Source organism: Merops nubicus, unplaced genomic scaffold, assembly GCF_000691845.1.
Source record: "Merops nubicus isolate BGI_N331 unplaced genomic scaffold, ASM69184v1 scaffold1345, whole genome shotgun sequence".
NCBI lineage: Eukaryota > Metazoa > Chordata > Aves > Coraciiformes > Meropidae > Merops > Merops nubicus.
In genome coordinates, this window is record NW_008610004.1 from 22,300 (window position 1) to 35,456 (window position 13,157).

A 13,157-nucleotide genomic window follows, 5' to 3' on the forward strand; every position below is an offset into this window, starting at 1 on the left:
ATTCAATTCTTTTTTTAAGCATGTATTTTATGTTTCACTTCTACTACTGAATATAGTTAGATCCTGCTCAGGGCTGCCACTGTTTTCTAGGGTGGGGATCAAAATCCTAAAAGAAGCTTCCCAACTGCAAATTACACTGGTCCCTGGAGTACAAAATCTGTGTGCAACAGGCAGGCAGATTCATCAGCTGCTCTCAAATTCAGCTCTACTAAATCATAGGTGGGGTATTTTGGAATAGGTTCTCTTAAAGAAATAATCTAGTCTAAAGTCATAATTTGTTGCTACCACCAAAGAGCTGCCTTCACTACCTTCATTTTCTAAAGATCTCACATCTGGGTTATGATAACTAGAACACTGTCTGTATGAAATGATGGAACTGAGGAAACGTTTCACTGTCACCAGAAATTACTGTTAGTCCATTGAACTTAAAATCTCTCTTTAATTAACCCATTTCAAGTTACAGGTGGACCCTTTATGGCAAATACTAATCATTTTCTGAGCTCGAAGCCGAGTTCCATTTGCATGGTTTACTTCAAAACTTTGGTCTTTAGTTTAGCTTTTTAAATCCCACTGTGTAGACTTGCAGCCAATCCTCGTACGTTCAGCCACACCTTGGTATTGCACCTCACTTCCCACGTGTTCACCAGCAGTGCTCTGGGAGTGAACACGGGCACCACTTCTTGAGGCATGTGCATTGCTGAACTCCTCTCCTCCCCCTGCCTCTATTTATGTGCCTTTTGATTTACACCCAGCCCCATCTGCACTGGGCAAGCCGTGGGTCAATCCTGTGTAATTAAGAAGTTAAACTGAAGGCAAGCACAGTGTGACTGGATACATCGTGTACCACAGCCAAAGAAGTGTGTGGTATTTACTACAGGGAATTCACTGCACTTAGGCTTACTTAAATTAACAGAGTTTGGCTACCCCCACCAGTCCTGCTGCTTGAAACAAATTGGTGCTGCCAGGCCTGCCCGTACACCTTGTCTGTGCTAGGAAAATTAGGTTTGTATTGATACTGCTAATGGCAGGTAATTCTACTAAAGCCTCTCACCACAAGAGGCCTTATTAGAATAAATAAATGTCACCAGCATTTAGGAAGCCACTTGTGCTTAAAGATTTCTGCTCCCCAACAGCCCCTCAGAAACAGTCACCAAAGCTGAAAACTTCCTCTGATGTACCCAGCCTAAGTAGCTGCTGCACTTGGTGGAAGAATCGGAAATACCAAATGAATTTAGACTGAATATTAGAGAGGCCTGGAAAAATTGGATTGCCTCAGCTATAGTTTATTTCCTGAACCTAGGGTAAAGGAAATAAATGTGGTTTATTCTAAAATTAAATGCAATGGCAAAATCTAATTACACTAGCCAGTCAACATAAATTCCAATTTGAGTGCATGCACACACCACACTGTACAGCAATTAGACTTCCAATCTAATTGGGGGAGGCACTGCGTGTATATTTAGGCATTAAATATGCTTAAGGAATTTAACTGGCACGTTTTAAGAATGTGAATAAGATGAGCAAGAAAGTCACTAAGGATTGAAATATGCAGTACAAGTTTCAAAAACTCCAGGCTGTAGTAGTGAAATGGTTCATTCTCCAACCTACTCTGGACTTGAAAGCAAAACTGATGGCTGAGGCAGATGTATACAGATAGAAAAACAGGCTGACAACAGGAGAGCTGTAATAACTTTAACCAAATCGGAGGCCAAGTTGTTGGCTTCATTAATGTTGTATGAGGCTCTGATGCTACGAAGCTGCAGCAGCACTGCCCATCATTCACCCAGTATCTCTGTGGTAGCCCAGGACAGCTGCCAACACAGAACAGACACGGGAAAGGAGAGGAGATGGAGGAACTAATTACTCAACTTGGCTTCTCAGCTACAAACTGGGAGGCACTGCTTGGGGCTTTTGTTTGGTCTGAAGAGGGGAGAATGAAAATTCCTACTTTTAAATTTTCATTTTGCCCTAATTTTCATTTTCAGCAGGTAAGTCTAGCACTGCCTTTATCTTAGCTCCTTAAAATGTCTCTAGGTCTCTTTTTCCACATTACAGTACCTAATAATCAGCCACTCTGAGATTTTCTGCTGCCTTTTACTTGAATGCTGAATGACTGATTTTCACTGTATTTTCAATGTTCAGGTGGATTTGTTTTAACATGTCCAAAATTTGGCTATTTCTCTTCCTCACACTTACCAGGTCAAAAACAAGAGGTCTTGAGGAACTTTTTGTATGCAGACTGAGGAACGGTCTTGCAATTCTGCAGCATTATATTCTTAATTTCAAGGGTTTGCTCAGACTAAAAGCAGAATGCAGTGCCATGTTTCAACCTGTACAAATGATTTTGAACTAAGATTTTTGCTCAATTCCATGGATATCATCTGAGAGGCTCAGTTAAAAACACACAAACTGTATTCCTAACACTGTCACTGACACCATATGTAGCCCTGAGCAAATTATTATCCTCTCTCTACTTGCATCTTCTCATCCATAGGGTTTTGCTGGCTTAATAATGCATTAGTTTTTGCAAAGCACTCCAAAAGCCTTTGATGTGCGTGGCTTATGTGCAGTGGAATATTTTTTTGAAAATAAACAAAGACAAAATGAAGTCTAGTAATTTCTGGACAACCTTCTTGACCTGCAAAAAGCATTATTTCCTTGTACTTATTAGAAAACTGAAGTAAGAGATGCAGGCATACTGACATCCCATAGTACCAGTGTTCCTGTAGCTCCCCTGTTTTATGGTATCATGCTCCTCCCTGCCAAAAAGTGATGGGGTCAAATTACCCCCTTACCCCCTTCTCAGCCATGTGAAGACCCTTTCTCCTCTGGAGTGGTATTAGGGTCTCTCTATCCCATCTGGAGAGATGAAAGGCAACTAGATGAGCCACCTTTGCAGTCAATACCTTCCCAAGCCTTGATCAAGACCTTTGGGGAAATTCATACCTCTCCTATCTCCTGTTACAGGTGGCAAAGAAGATGACAACCTAAGTCTGGGGTTTTTTTTATTTTCTTTATATGTGAGGGCTGGCATCTTTATGCAAACAGAAGAAACCAAATTCTGGTATGTCATTAATATTGTGGCAGGAGCCCTGAGCAAGGTGTGTCATGCTTATGTTCTGATCCAGGCCCAGTGTTTTGTATTCTGATGGAACCACAGTAGTTAATGTTTTTATGTGTTTTGTAGCTTAGGAATGAAATTTTCATGTACATCTCCAGTTATATGGACATATTCTTATAACCAAAAGGATAAGCCTTTCTCTTTTCTATTCTGAGAAGGTATAAAGTGGATGTCTGGCAACAAAATAAAGCTTGCACCACTGAAGAGAAACTGGAGCTCAACAACTCTAGGTTTGTGATCTCTGTGTTAGCAACCATCTGTTGCTTTCACAGCTTACAACAGCAATCGTAAGAGCAGGTTCTCACTCTCAACCATCTGTTTTTAGAGGGGAACCCAAAAATAGACATCAGGCAGAGCTGCTGGAGGAATCCAACCTTCATGCAGTGAAGGGTAATCACTACTGCTGCTCAGAGGGTCTCAGTGAGGCACACGTATGTAACTCACTGGCTTCTGCAGAGCAAAATCCCAGCTACAAGTTTTAACCCATTTCATAGCAGGGCTTGGTAATGACAGTCAAAAGTTCTCTCTCAATATGAATTGCCATGCCTTAATTTTTGAAGTGCAATTCAAAGCTATCCTTTCAAGACTGCATTTTTCACAGTTTTTCTCCCTGAAAATACATTTCCATTACAGAAAGCCCCCTGTAATATTTTGGAAAACCTAACTAGTGACCCATAATGACTGTTGAGTCCAACACGTGCCCCAGGAATACAGTAGCAGCTCACAGTTACCCCAGTGGACCTATCCTGACGTCTCCCCCAGATTATGTGGAAGCTGCTGATCTGCAGCTCTGCCCAAAGCGCCGGGCAAAGCCTCTGAGAACAACTGCCTACTCCAAAAGCAAACCAGGAAACAGACTTCACCCTGCTGAATCACCCTGTGGTTTCTGATTCTACAAGATGCTCGGGTGGGGGAGGACAGAGAGGGAAGTGGTCTGTGCTGCCCCACGCCAAGCACAAATTTCTTCCCTGGCTGAAACAACTCTCCAAATTTTTTCAGTCCGGGCTGTCTAACGCTGACACCCTTGGCAAGGAAGGAGGGTGGAGCGTCCTCATGGCTTCCTGGCACTGCCACTCACAAGGCACCACTAGTGCAGGGCCATTTGGGAAGCTGTAGTTTGGAGTGACACAGCACTGCCCTAAAACCCCTGCTTGCCCAGTCCTGCAGCCCAAGCCCTGTTATGGTGATCACTATGTGTGGTTTTTCGGTCACCTGCACCCATAGCCACTAGATTCAGGGCATGCTGAACAAGACGTGGTGATTATTCCCTGGCTGCAGGGGAAAAGTGCACTACAGACCCTCTGTCTCCTCACAGGCTTCTGGGGATGCAGCTTGCATTACTAAAGAAAGCAGAATTGTCCTGTTGCAGCTTCCTCACACAGGTTGCCCAGGGAGTGCAAAAAGCTGCCAATTCGGGCCCAGCATCTATTTTTAGTTTATAGAAAAGGCTGCAAGAATGCTCTTAAGTGCTCTTCCATTGTATTCTAAAAATGAAATAAGCTGATCTAAATCCACCTCTAAATTCCTGCGAGGAGGACTGTTCAAAGGAAGTATGAATTATACATTGAAAAAGCCCAGGGTTTGTGAATTACATTTTTTTTTTTTACAAAACTTTCCTTCTGGCAAATTTGAGGACTGTGCAGCTGCCTGAAAAGCTTTTTTGTATAGAGAGAAATAACAAGCTGGAAGATAGAGCCTAGTTAGATGAATTTCAGAGCATGAGAGACAAGAAAGACAAAATATTCCTTTAATTATACACAAAATTGCCTTCTAAGTCTTAGGATCCTAGTCTTAATGTGGGACTAAATACTGCCCCAACCCTACATCTTGCCATGTATACTAAACTATTTTCCTAGACAGTCTCAACAGATCACTCCCTGTGTCCTCTCCATCACCACAGGAACTTCAACTTGCTGGCTTCTTCGTGGTTTTCTAAAAGTGGAAGTCCCTGAATTTTCTCTAAAGGACATTGTTTTAATATCTGTAACAGCAGAACATGAATTCAACTGACTGTAAACAGTATGGAGCTACTAAGAAGTGGCAGAGTAAGTGCCATGGACAAACCCTTTCCCTCCTTACTCTTGAGAAATCACAAGGTTGCTGGGCATTTCTGAGACAGTTCCTTTCTACTGTCAGTGACCTTATGAACAGCACTCTTCCCACACAGGATTTCCACTTTCTCCAGGAAATTCATTCACCCCAGCTTTGGTGCCTGCAGCCAAAACCATCAGGGTTTTCCATTATTTCAGATATGGGCAATTAAAGGGAAAAAAATAAAATTCTCCCTGGCAGAGGAGATACGGTTGGATCCTCTGCAGAACCTGCTCTTTGGAAAGAGGGGCTCTTGATTTTTACAGAACAGCACAACCACCAGTAACTCTGTTCTCACAGGGAAAAGAGACTATGGAATAGGGATGGTTTAATATCGTTATCCATATCATATTAGACCTGTATTTTCATTTCCTAGCTATATAAATCTCACCCAGACAAGACTGAACAGTTAGGTGTCCCGTTCCCTTTCGTTTTTCACAACTAAACCCCAAAAACATGTTCTTTGGTACAGTGCTGAGCAACAGCTTTATAAGATAGAAGGCTAACCCTTCACGCTGATTCCTCAACATTAACCCTCATCAGGCAACTTCTGAGAAGACAAAGTGCCAGAGTACTGGTACCATCACGTGTCCATGGAATAAACACATGGTGAATGAGTGTCTGGAATTAAAGGAGTTCCTAAGAGTCTTCTGTCCCTCGTTTTATGTCAAGTCCCAATCTGTCAGGGCTAACAGCTTCCACTGAAGAACATGGTAAAACACTCAACAATTTCACTGCAGCAGATGTTAAGGCAGCTGAAAAACTGCCTAGGTTTTTTCTTAAGTGAGGAACATGTAAGTCATCTCAGTGCCTGCTGCTGGGTCCTAACTAAGGATGCAGTCCAGGTCACGCCTGGCATCCACCCCTTGTTGACACCACCGCTGCATCCCAACTGGAAATCAGACCAACAAGAAACCAGCATTAAGTCCTGAAGATGATCTTTAAGCATTCACAGCTACATCTAATCTAGAGCACAGGCTGCCTGAGGCACTTTCCATCTCTGTTTTATTCATCCGAAGCAATAAGCTCACCTAGGAGGCTGATAGATGTTCCTTTGCTGTGGGGAATAATGCTGCCTCCATACGCAGAGCAGCGAGTGCCAGCCCCAGCAAAGAACCACTGCACATGCCACAACCTGCATGCAGCACAGAGCAGGATTAAAACTGATGGAGAACAGTGGCTGCTAACACATCCAATGACAGAAGCTCTTCAGAACCACCCAAAGTGTCATGTAGTGTTCAGACAGATTTCTCTCCACACAAATCACCCAGTCACCAATCCAAACCAACAAACTTCTGACAAAAACACAGAGAAAAGCATTAAAAAGATACAGCTCCCATTCCTTCTGCCTTCACTTTGCATTTTTTCTACTTGGAAGAAGGGCAGTTTTGTTAGAAAAGTAACTGCTAATTTGGAGGTTTAAAAAAAAAGCCCCTCAAGATCTGTCCCAGCACATCCATTTTAGCAATGCTGGGTCTTATAATGCACAGCAAAATGGCAGGATTTGCCATCAATGTGCTTTATGTTATTTCTTAAAGCCCAGGTGCCTGGAGCCTCATGACAATGTAAAGAAAAATCACATCTTTTTCACCTTTAAATGGCAGACAAATTTATAGTACCCCACAGACACAGAGAGAACTTGAATACATGAAGCATAAAGGCTTAAAGAAAACCCAGCAAAAAGCAAAAGTCTCAAACCTTTTTAATTTCCTAGTTTTTTTAGGTAGTGGTGTCTGCGGATATGAAGAGCTGACTCAACATTTTGAATGCCCAGGACTGATAAAACCTCAGTAATTGCTGAAGGAAGTTTTACGTCCACTTTGCCCATGTGTTCTCAATAAAGGAACTGGAACAAAGCTCACTGAAATCAGCCATACAGTGCCTGCTAACACACAGTTTTGGATCAGGCCCTAACACACACTTTAATCTTTCCATGTTGCAGGTCTGCACTATGGAGGCAGTACTCTAGTCTAAATTATATTCAGCCTGGTTTAAGATGTAGTTTGGAGGCTGAATCAGTAGTTAGGGTATAAACAAAAAATACTTTTTTTTTTTTACTTGCCATATTTTCCAAAATATAAAGACCTCTATGCAAAGGAAACAGATTTTAATCAAGAAGTCTATGGACTTGCTGAAAATTCCTAGGGTCTAATAAGTTCTTGATAAGAAAAAACTCTGCCAGTTCATGCCACCTTACCCAGTTTTCCCATTCCATCACTCCTGCCTCCTGCAGTCCAGCTGTAGATGATATGACACTCAAATGAGTGCAAGTCTCCACATCATCTTAAAACACAGTCAGGAAGTAAGAGGATATGCAGTAACATTGTGCTGCAAGAGCAGTAATTACTGCTTGTATTCAGTGTTGCCTTATTAGCCAGTGATGTTTGGATAGCACTGAAACATGTCACTGTACCTCAGAGAAATATAGAAGAGTAAAATTCAGAGAGAATTCTGTCACAAACTGAAGGGTATCTACTGACTCTCAACCCAGGAAATTTTACTTGACTACATAATCAATGTTTAGCAGAGTCTCTCTATGACAGCAACCTTCGTAAAAACATGCTTTTAACACAGACAAGTTTCTGAGAATCTCCCAAACTTGATTTGCTTTGGGTTATTTATTTTGGTCTGCCATTAACCTGCTGCTCATTTGGCGAAGGCATTCTGGATCTGCATTTTCAAACAAATCCCTTACATTTGATTTTAACAGAACCTATTCATAAGCCTCTATTCAGAAGTGCTATGGGGCTTTCGACACTGAAAATGAAACAGAACTATCTTGAGTTTCCAACACATATTTAGTGGATGCTTTTGGCAACTCATAAGAGCATCTCCCACCTGGCAATAAGGATACTTATCTATCTTTTCAGGAGAGCTACAAGGCTTTTTTAGTGTGACTCACAGCTCACAAGGAGGTGTTTGAATGCAAGCTTTGCACTAGGCTTATTATTGTTGGAAGGCCATTTTTAAAGGCAAATCTGAAGGAACAAGTCCCCTTCCTTTTAATGGGAAGGCCTGTCTTCACTTAAACACTTGTCCAGAGAACTCTCAACATATTGTAAGCTCAGGCATTACACTGCCCTCTTTGCACTGAAAAACTTAAATTTCAAAGGGAGAAGGCAGGTATGTTTTCATTTGGTCTGCACACATCCAGTTGTTGCTGCAGAGCCATTAGATCTACGTGGCTGGTGACATCCTGAGGCGGAGGGCAGCTGGGGGTGGGGGGGGAGCTGAGCTATTCATAGGCCAGCACGCTGGCCAGGCGTGAGCTCATGAGCTCACAGCTTCCCAGAGCCAGCTGCCAGCTCAGCTCGGCTGGGACAGTGCAGAGGGAGGGAGGGAAAACACATGGGGGGGGGAGAAATGGGACGCTGTTAATTACAAACATTTCATCTTCCAATCTGCCAAAATCCCATTATAGGTTTCAGTGTTTCCAACTCCACAGCAAAGGGTGACGGGCTTTACGTTCTGTGAGCCCATGCTTGCATGTTCCAGGCCTGCATCTGATGCTGTGGCTACGTGGTAGGTTCATCCTGGAAGGAGTAACGTCGCCTGAGGAGAGGGGACATTTCCACTTCACAACGGACCAGCCAAAATGATGAGCAGCTCCCCTCTCCTTTTACTAGGACACTGAACTAGTACCTGCTACACCAGAGCTACCTACCAAAGCTGAGACAAACAGCCAGCAAGTAATACAAAGATTAATGCTATTTCTTGTTTTATTTATAGCAACCACCACAAGTTTGGTGGACATCTATTTTAACAAACACACCTCCACCCCCCTCTTTCCCACAAGCACATGCAGTTACACCTATTTGGTTTTACACTGGGCCTTAATGCTGGCACTGATCTTGCCAACCAACTTTAATATAAAATTGCTTTTAACATCAGGGCCTCTGTAACAATAAAAAAAAAACAGTGTATCTGAATTGAGATGGCTGTGGTTGCAACCAGAGTAGCCATCAGGACCTGAGCTGAGAGGAGACAAAAAGTGGCTTTTTCTACTCTTGTACTTAGGATGTTTTGTGGCTACTATTTTAGTGACAGTTGAGAAGGCACCAAGAGCTTTACTGCATCAGATGTAGCTTTACTACTACAGGTTGTCCTACACATATTAGGGTCTTTAAGGCAGAGACATAAAAGTGAAAAGCCAAAGAACACAGTTTATGCAGCTTTGCCCAACCAGGCCACGCCAGTACCACAACAGTAAGTGATGCTGAGGGACATAAATGTTATTAGGCACTGCACCACAGTAAGATTCACTCTGCTCCTTCTGTGTGCTGCTCTGCACTGCCCAGATGCTGGCTTGGTGCCAAACCTGCACCAGCCAGCCCTGCTATGCCTCAGCATCTCTTTTTTTAGGGCAGCAGGAGCATCACAGGCTCTGCCCCTGCATCCCTCCCCCCAATCCTCCCTCCAAGTCCTGGCAGTCCTTTGCAGCAAAGACACAGCAGCAGTGCAAGGCTTCCACCTGTGTGTGGTATGCACACAGAAGAAAGGGATGCCATGAATTAAAGCCCCACAGCAAAAGGGACAGAGAGGAGGATGGACCCCACCTGCAGTTTTAAGCAGCAGCCTTCAATATGGAGCGAAGTCCCCAAGAGGTAACTCCTGCATGTCCTCCCACTTATCCAAGTCAGCTGGGATGTGGCAAGGGGGCACGCAGCACACCTCTTCATGAGTGCTTACAGACATTTCTCCCAAAGTTTTGATCTCATGAGAGCTGGCAGTATTATTTTTGGTATTATAGGAGATCAAAATGATCATCACTTGTCACTAGTCCAAAAGCACTCCAACACAGTCAAGTTAACAGACCCCTGATGAATCCACAGTTCTCTTCCCAGGCGGATTCTGCCACATCACCCTGCTCAATGAAATGTGGTACTGACATGCAGTTCATGTCCCAGAGCTAGGGGGGACTACTGCAAAGCCAAAGGCATCCAAGCAACAGTATCACACACATCTCATGTTCAGACCTCCGTGCTGCTCCTGGTGGGATAGGTAAGTTCCACAGATCTCTCTGGGGAAACCAGGACCCACTCCAAGCCCGCCCAGTCTCAGGGCACATCTCCGTACAGCAGCAAGGCTAAAAGGAGCTGCCAGCTCCACCTCTGGAAGGAATTGCTGGAGGAATGTCCTCTCAGACACCACCAGCACTGAGTTCCCACCCAGCACCCTGGCGTGGGAGTCTGTCTCCACAGCTGCAAACCCAGAAGGGCTCCGAGAACCTCCACTGCCCAGCAGCTGTACCGGCTATTTTCTGCTGAACTTGGGCCTCAGTATTTTCAGCCAGAGAAAAGCTTGCCTGAACTCCCACACACTCAGAGGGGGAAGGTCTGCCTGGGTATAAACTGAAGTTTGTGAACCACTAGTGGCATTTTTCCCTGCTATATATAACCTGGGAAAAAAAATGGGATTTTAATAGATTTATTCTCAACCTACTTTAAACTCGCAGAGATATGAGGCATTATGTCATCAGCACAGTTAGGACACGTGATCCTGTGTGTTGTGAAGAAGCAAGCTAGAAATGAGTGCTGGATGCTGAACTCAAAAACTTGCAACTCCTCTGCCAAAAAGAAGTCTGTCACAAGTTGCTAAATACATACCCACACAAGTTCAGAGATTCACAGGCTGATAAATTAGTATTTCAGGGTGACGAGCCTGCTGTGCAACAGCTAGAAATCAAAAAGTCTTGAATCCTTGCTTTGCCATAGGCTTCTTGCATGGATTTGGAGTAGGTCACTGTCTGAACCTCCATTTACCCCCCCCCCCCCCCCCGACTCCTCTTCCCCTCAAAATAAGATCTGTAGATTGTACTTATGTACTCTGTCCAGAGCTGGGAGTATGAACACTGTGAACTGCTTAGATACAAGTGATTCTGCACTGCCAAGTTTTGATAAAATGATACTATCAGGCCAGTATTTTACAGTGAAACTATTTGGGGATGACAGGATTAGAAATAAAAGCACTGATGTATGCTGGCACAGAAATCCTGACTTTTGAGCAGCAAAGAATACAAGCCGTACAGAAGTCTGTGCAAGCAGCAGGCGTGTACCAGATGCAGCACACTGTTTCCTCAACACAGAGAAGGCACTATCAACTCTTGTCTTTTCTGCTCTTTCCTATGTATACTTAAGATTTAAAGTCAGATTTCTGTTATCACATAGCTCTGGGAAGCTGGGCCTGTCAGCACTCTCTGTGAGGAAGCAGCTTTCAGCTGAATGAAATGGCCGGACTGGCATCTTCACAGAGATTCCCCTGTGCTGGATGTTGGGATGGGGCTTCCGTGGGCAGCCCCAAACATGCTCAAGGGGGATGGCAATAATAGTCAAGATTTTACTAGCACCACAGGTCTGACTAGAAGGAGGGTTTTGCCAAGACAAGGTCCATTTGTGAAGGCTGCCTCAGTAAAACACCCTACATGAACTGAGGCTCCTCTGATTTAGGCCAGCAAGGTCTGGTCCTCAGTACCTCAGAAACTGTAATTTGAACTCTAGACTTCAGCTTCTCAGAATTTTTTGGAAAAAAAAAAACCCTTACCTCAACTTTTTACAGGTCTGGATATACAATTTAACACCGAAAAGTTTTTCTTAGTATAACAGGAATATCTTTACTTGCTGTTAGCTACAAACTGGCCAGTGCATCCCACTAGCTTTTGAGGAGGCCAAAGGTCACTCAGTTTTGTACCCAGCGCATTCAGGCACAGTGGGATACCACAAACCTCCCTACTTAAGGTTACACAAAGCTAACAACACATGCTCCCATTAATAGTAACAAGCCAGCACAAGCAGTTTGCAACAGCATCCACAAATAAGCCATGTGTACGTACAGTAGTGCTAGGGTCGCTTTCACATTTTCTAATGTGCATTATAAAAACAGAGAAAAGCAGCTGCATTTTAAACAAACACTTTTTCTGCCTGAGCACTAGATCCTCATTTCATAACCTACCTATATAATATTTTACAAGCTGTGTTTTGAACCAATTGCTACTGAAAAACAGGACTATTGCAGTAATAAGAAATGCACTTGGCAGTTTGTGTTTATGTCAGTGAGATGACAACCATTAAGTCAGACTTTTTGGGACGAATCTCACCCTTCAGGTATCAACTTTCTGTAAATTCTCATGGAATTAATTTTATTGCTCATTTCAGGATGGACAAAGATATAAAAGACCATTTAAATGCTGCTTCCCTTACTTAAGCCAGTATCTAAAAAGCAGATCTAAAAAGGTACACTAATTTGGGCAGTGGTTGTTCAACTAAGTATAGGAATAACATGGTTAAAAAATATGGCTTCAGTGTGTGCGAGTCCAATGAGATTATATTACTAGTTGCTCTTTACAACAAGGAAGCATGTCTGAGGTCATGTGAGACCAAAACACATGCTCATGCTGTAAGAAGAAGTTTTAATATAAGGAATAGGCAACTTTACAAAACCCACGCAGCATTTCTGTGTATGCTCCACGCCTCCCAGGGTCAGACCCTTCGCAAACTCTTCTGTTTCTGACAAGACATCTAAAGAGAGCTGGGAGTACTTTAACCCAGGAGGTCGTGCTCGGCCCATGGCTGGTGCCACGCAAGTTAAGCTGTGCAAGAAGTGACTCGAATAACGGAGCCTTTTAGCAGCTGCTACACCAATGACCCCTCCAAACATCAAGCATTTTATCCATCCTTAAAGTTACTTAAGATACACACTGACATAGCATTTTCACAACGGGCTGCGTTAACCAAGTGAATTACTTGCACTGCCTGGGACAGCAAAAGTAACCCAGGTTATCGGAAAAGCTGCGACTGAGAATTACATTATTTTCCATCTTTAAGTTGAACAGCTCTTTCTATTTAAGCGCTGAAAAGCCGAGCCAAGGCAAGCTGCGGCAGCCTGGCTCCGCTCCGCCCGGGCGCGTCTGAGGCAGCGGTTCCCCGGTGCCAGCCGGGCGCGTTCCCCG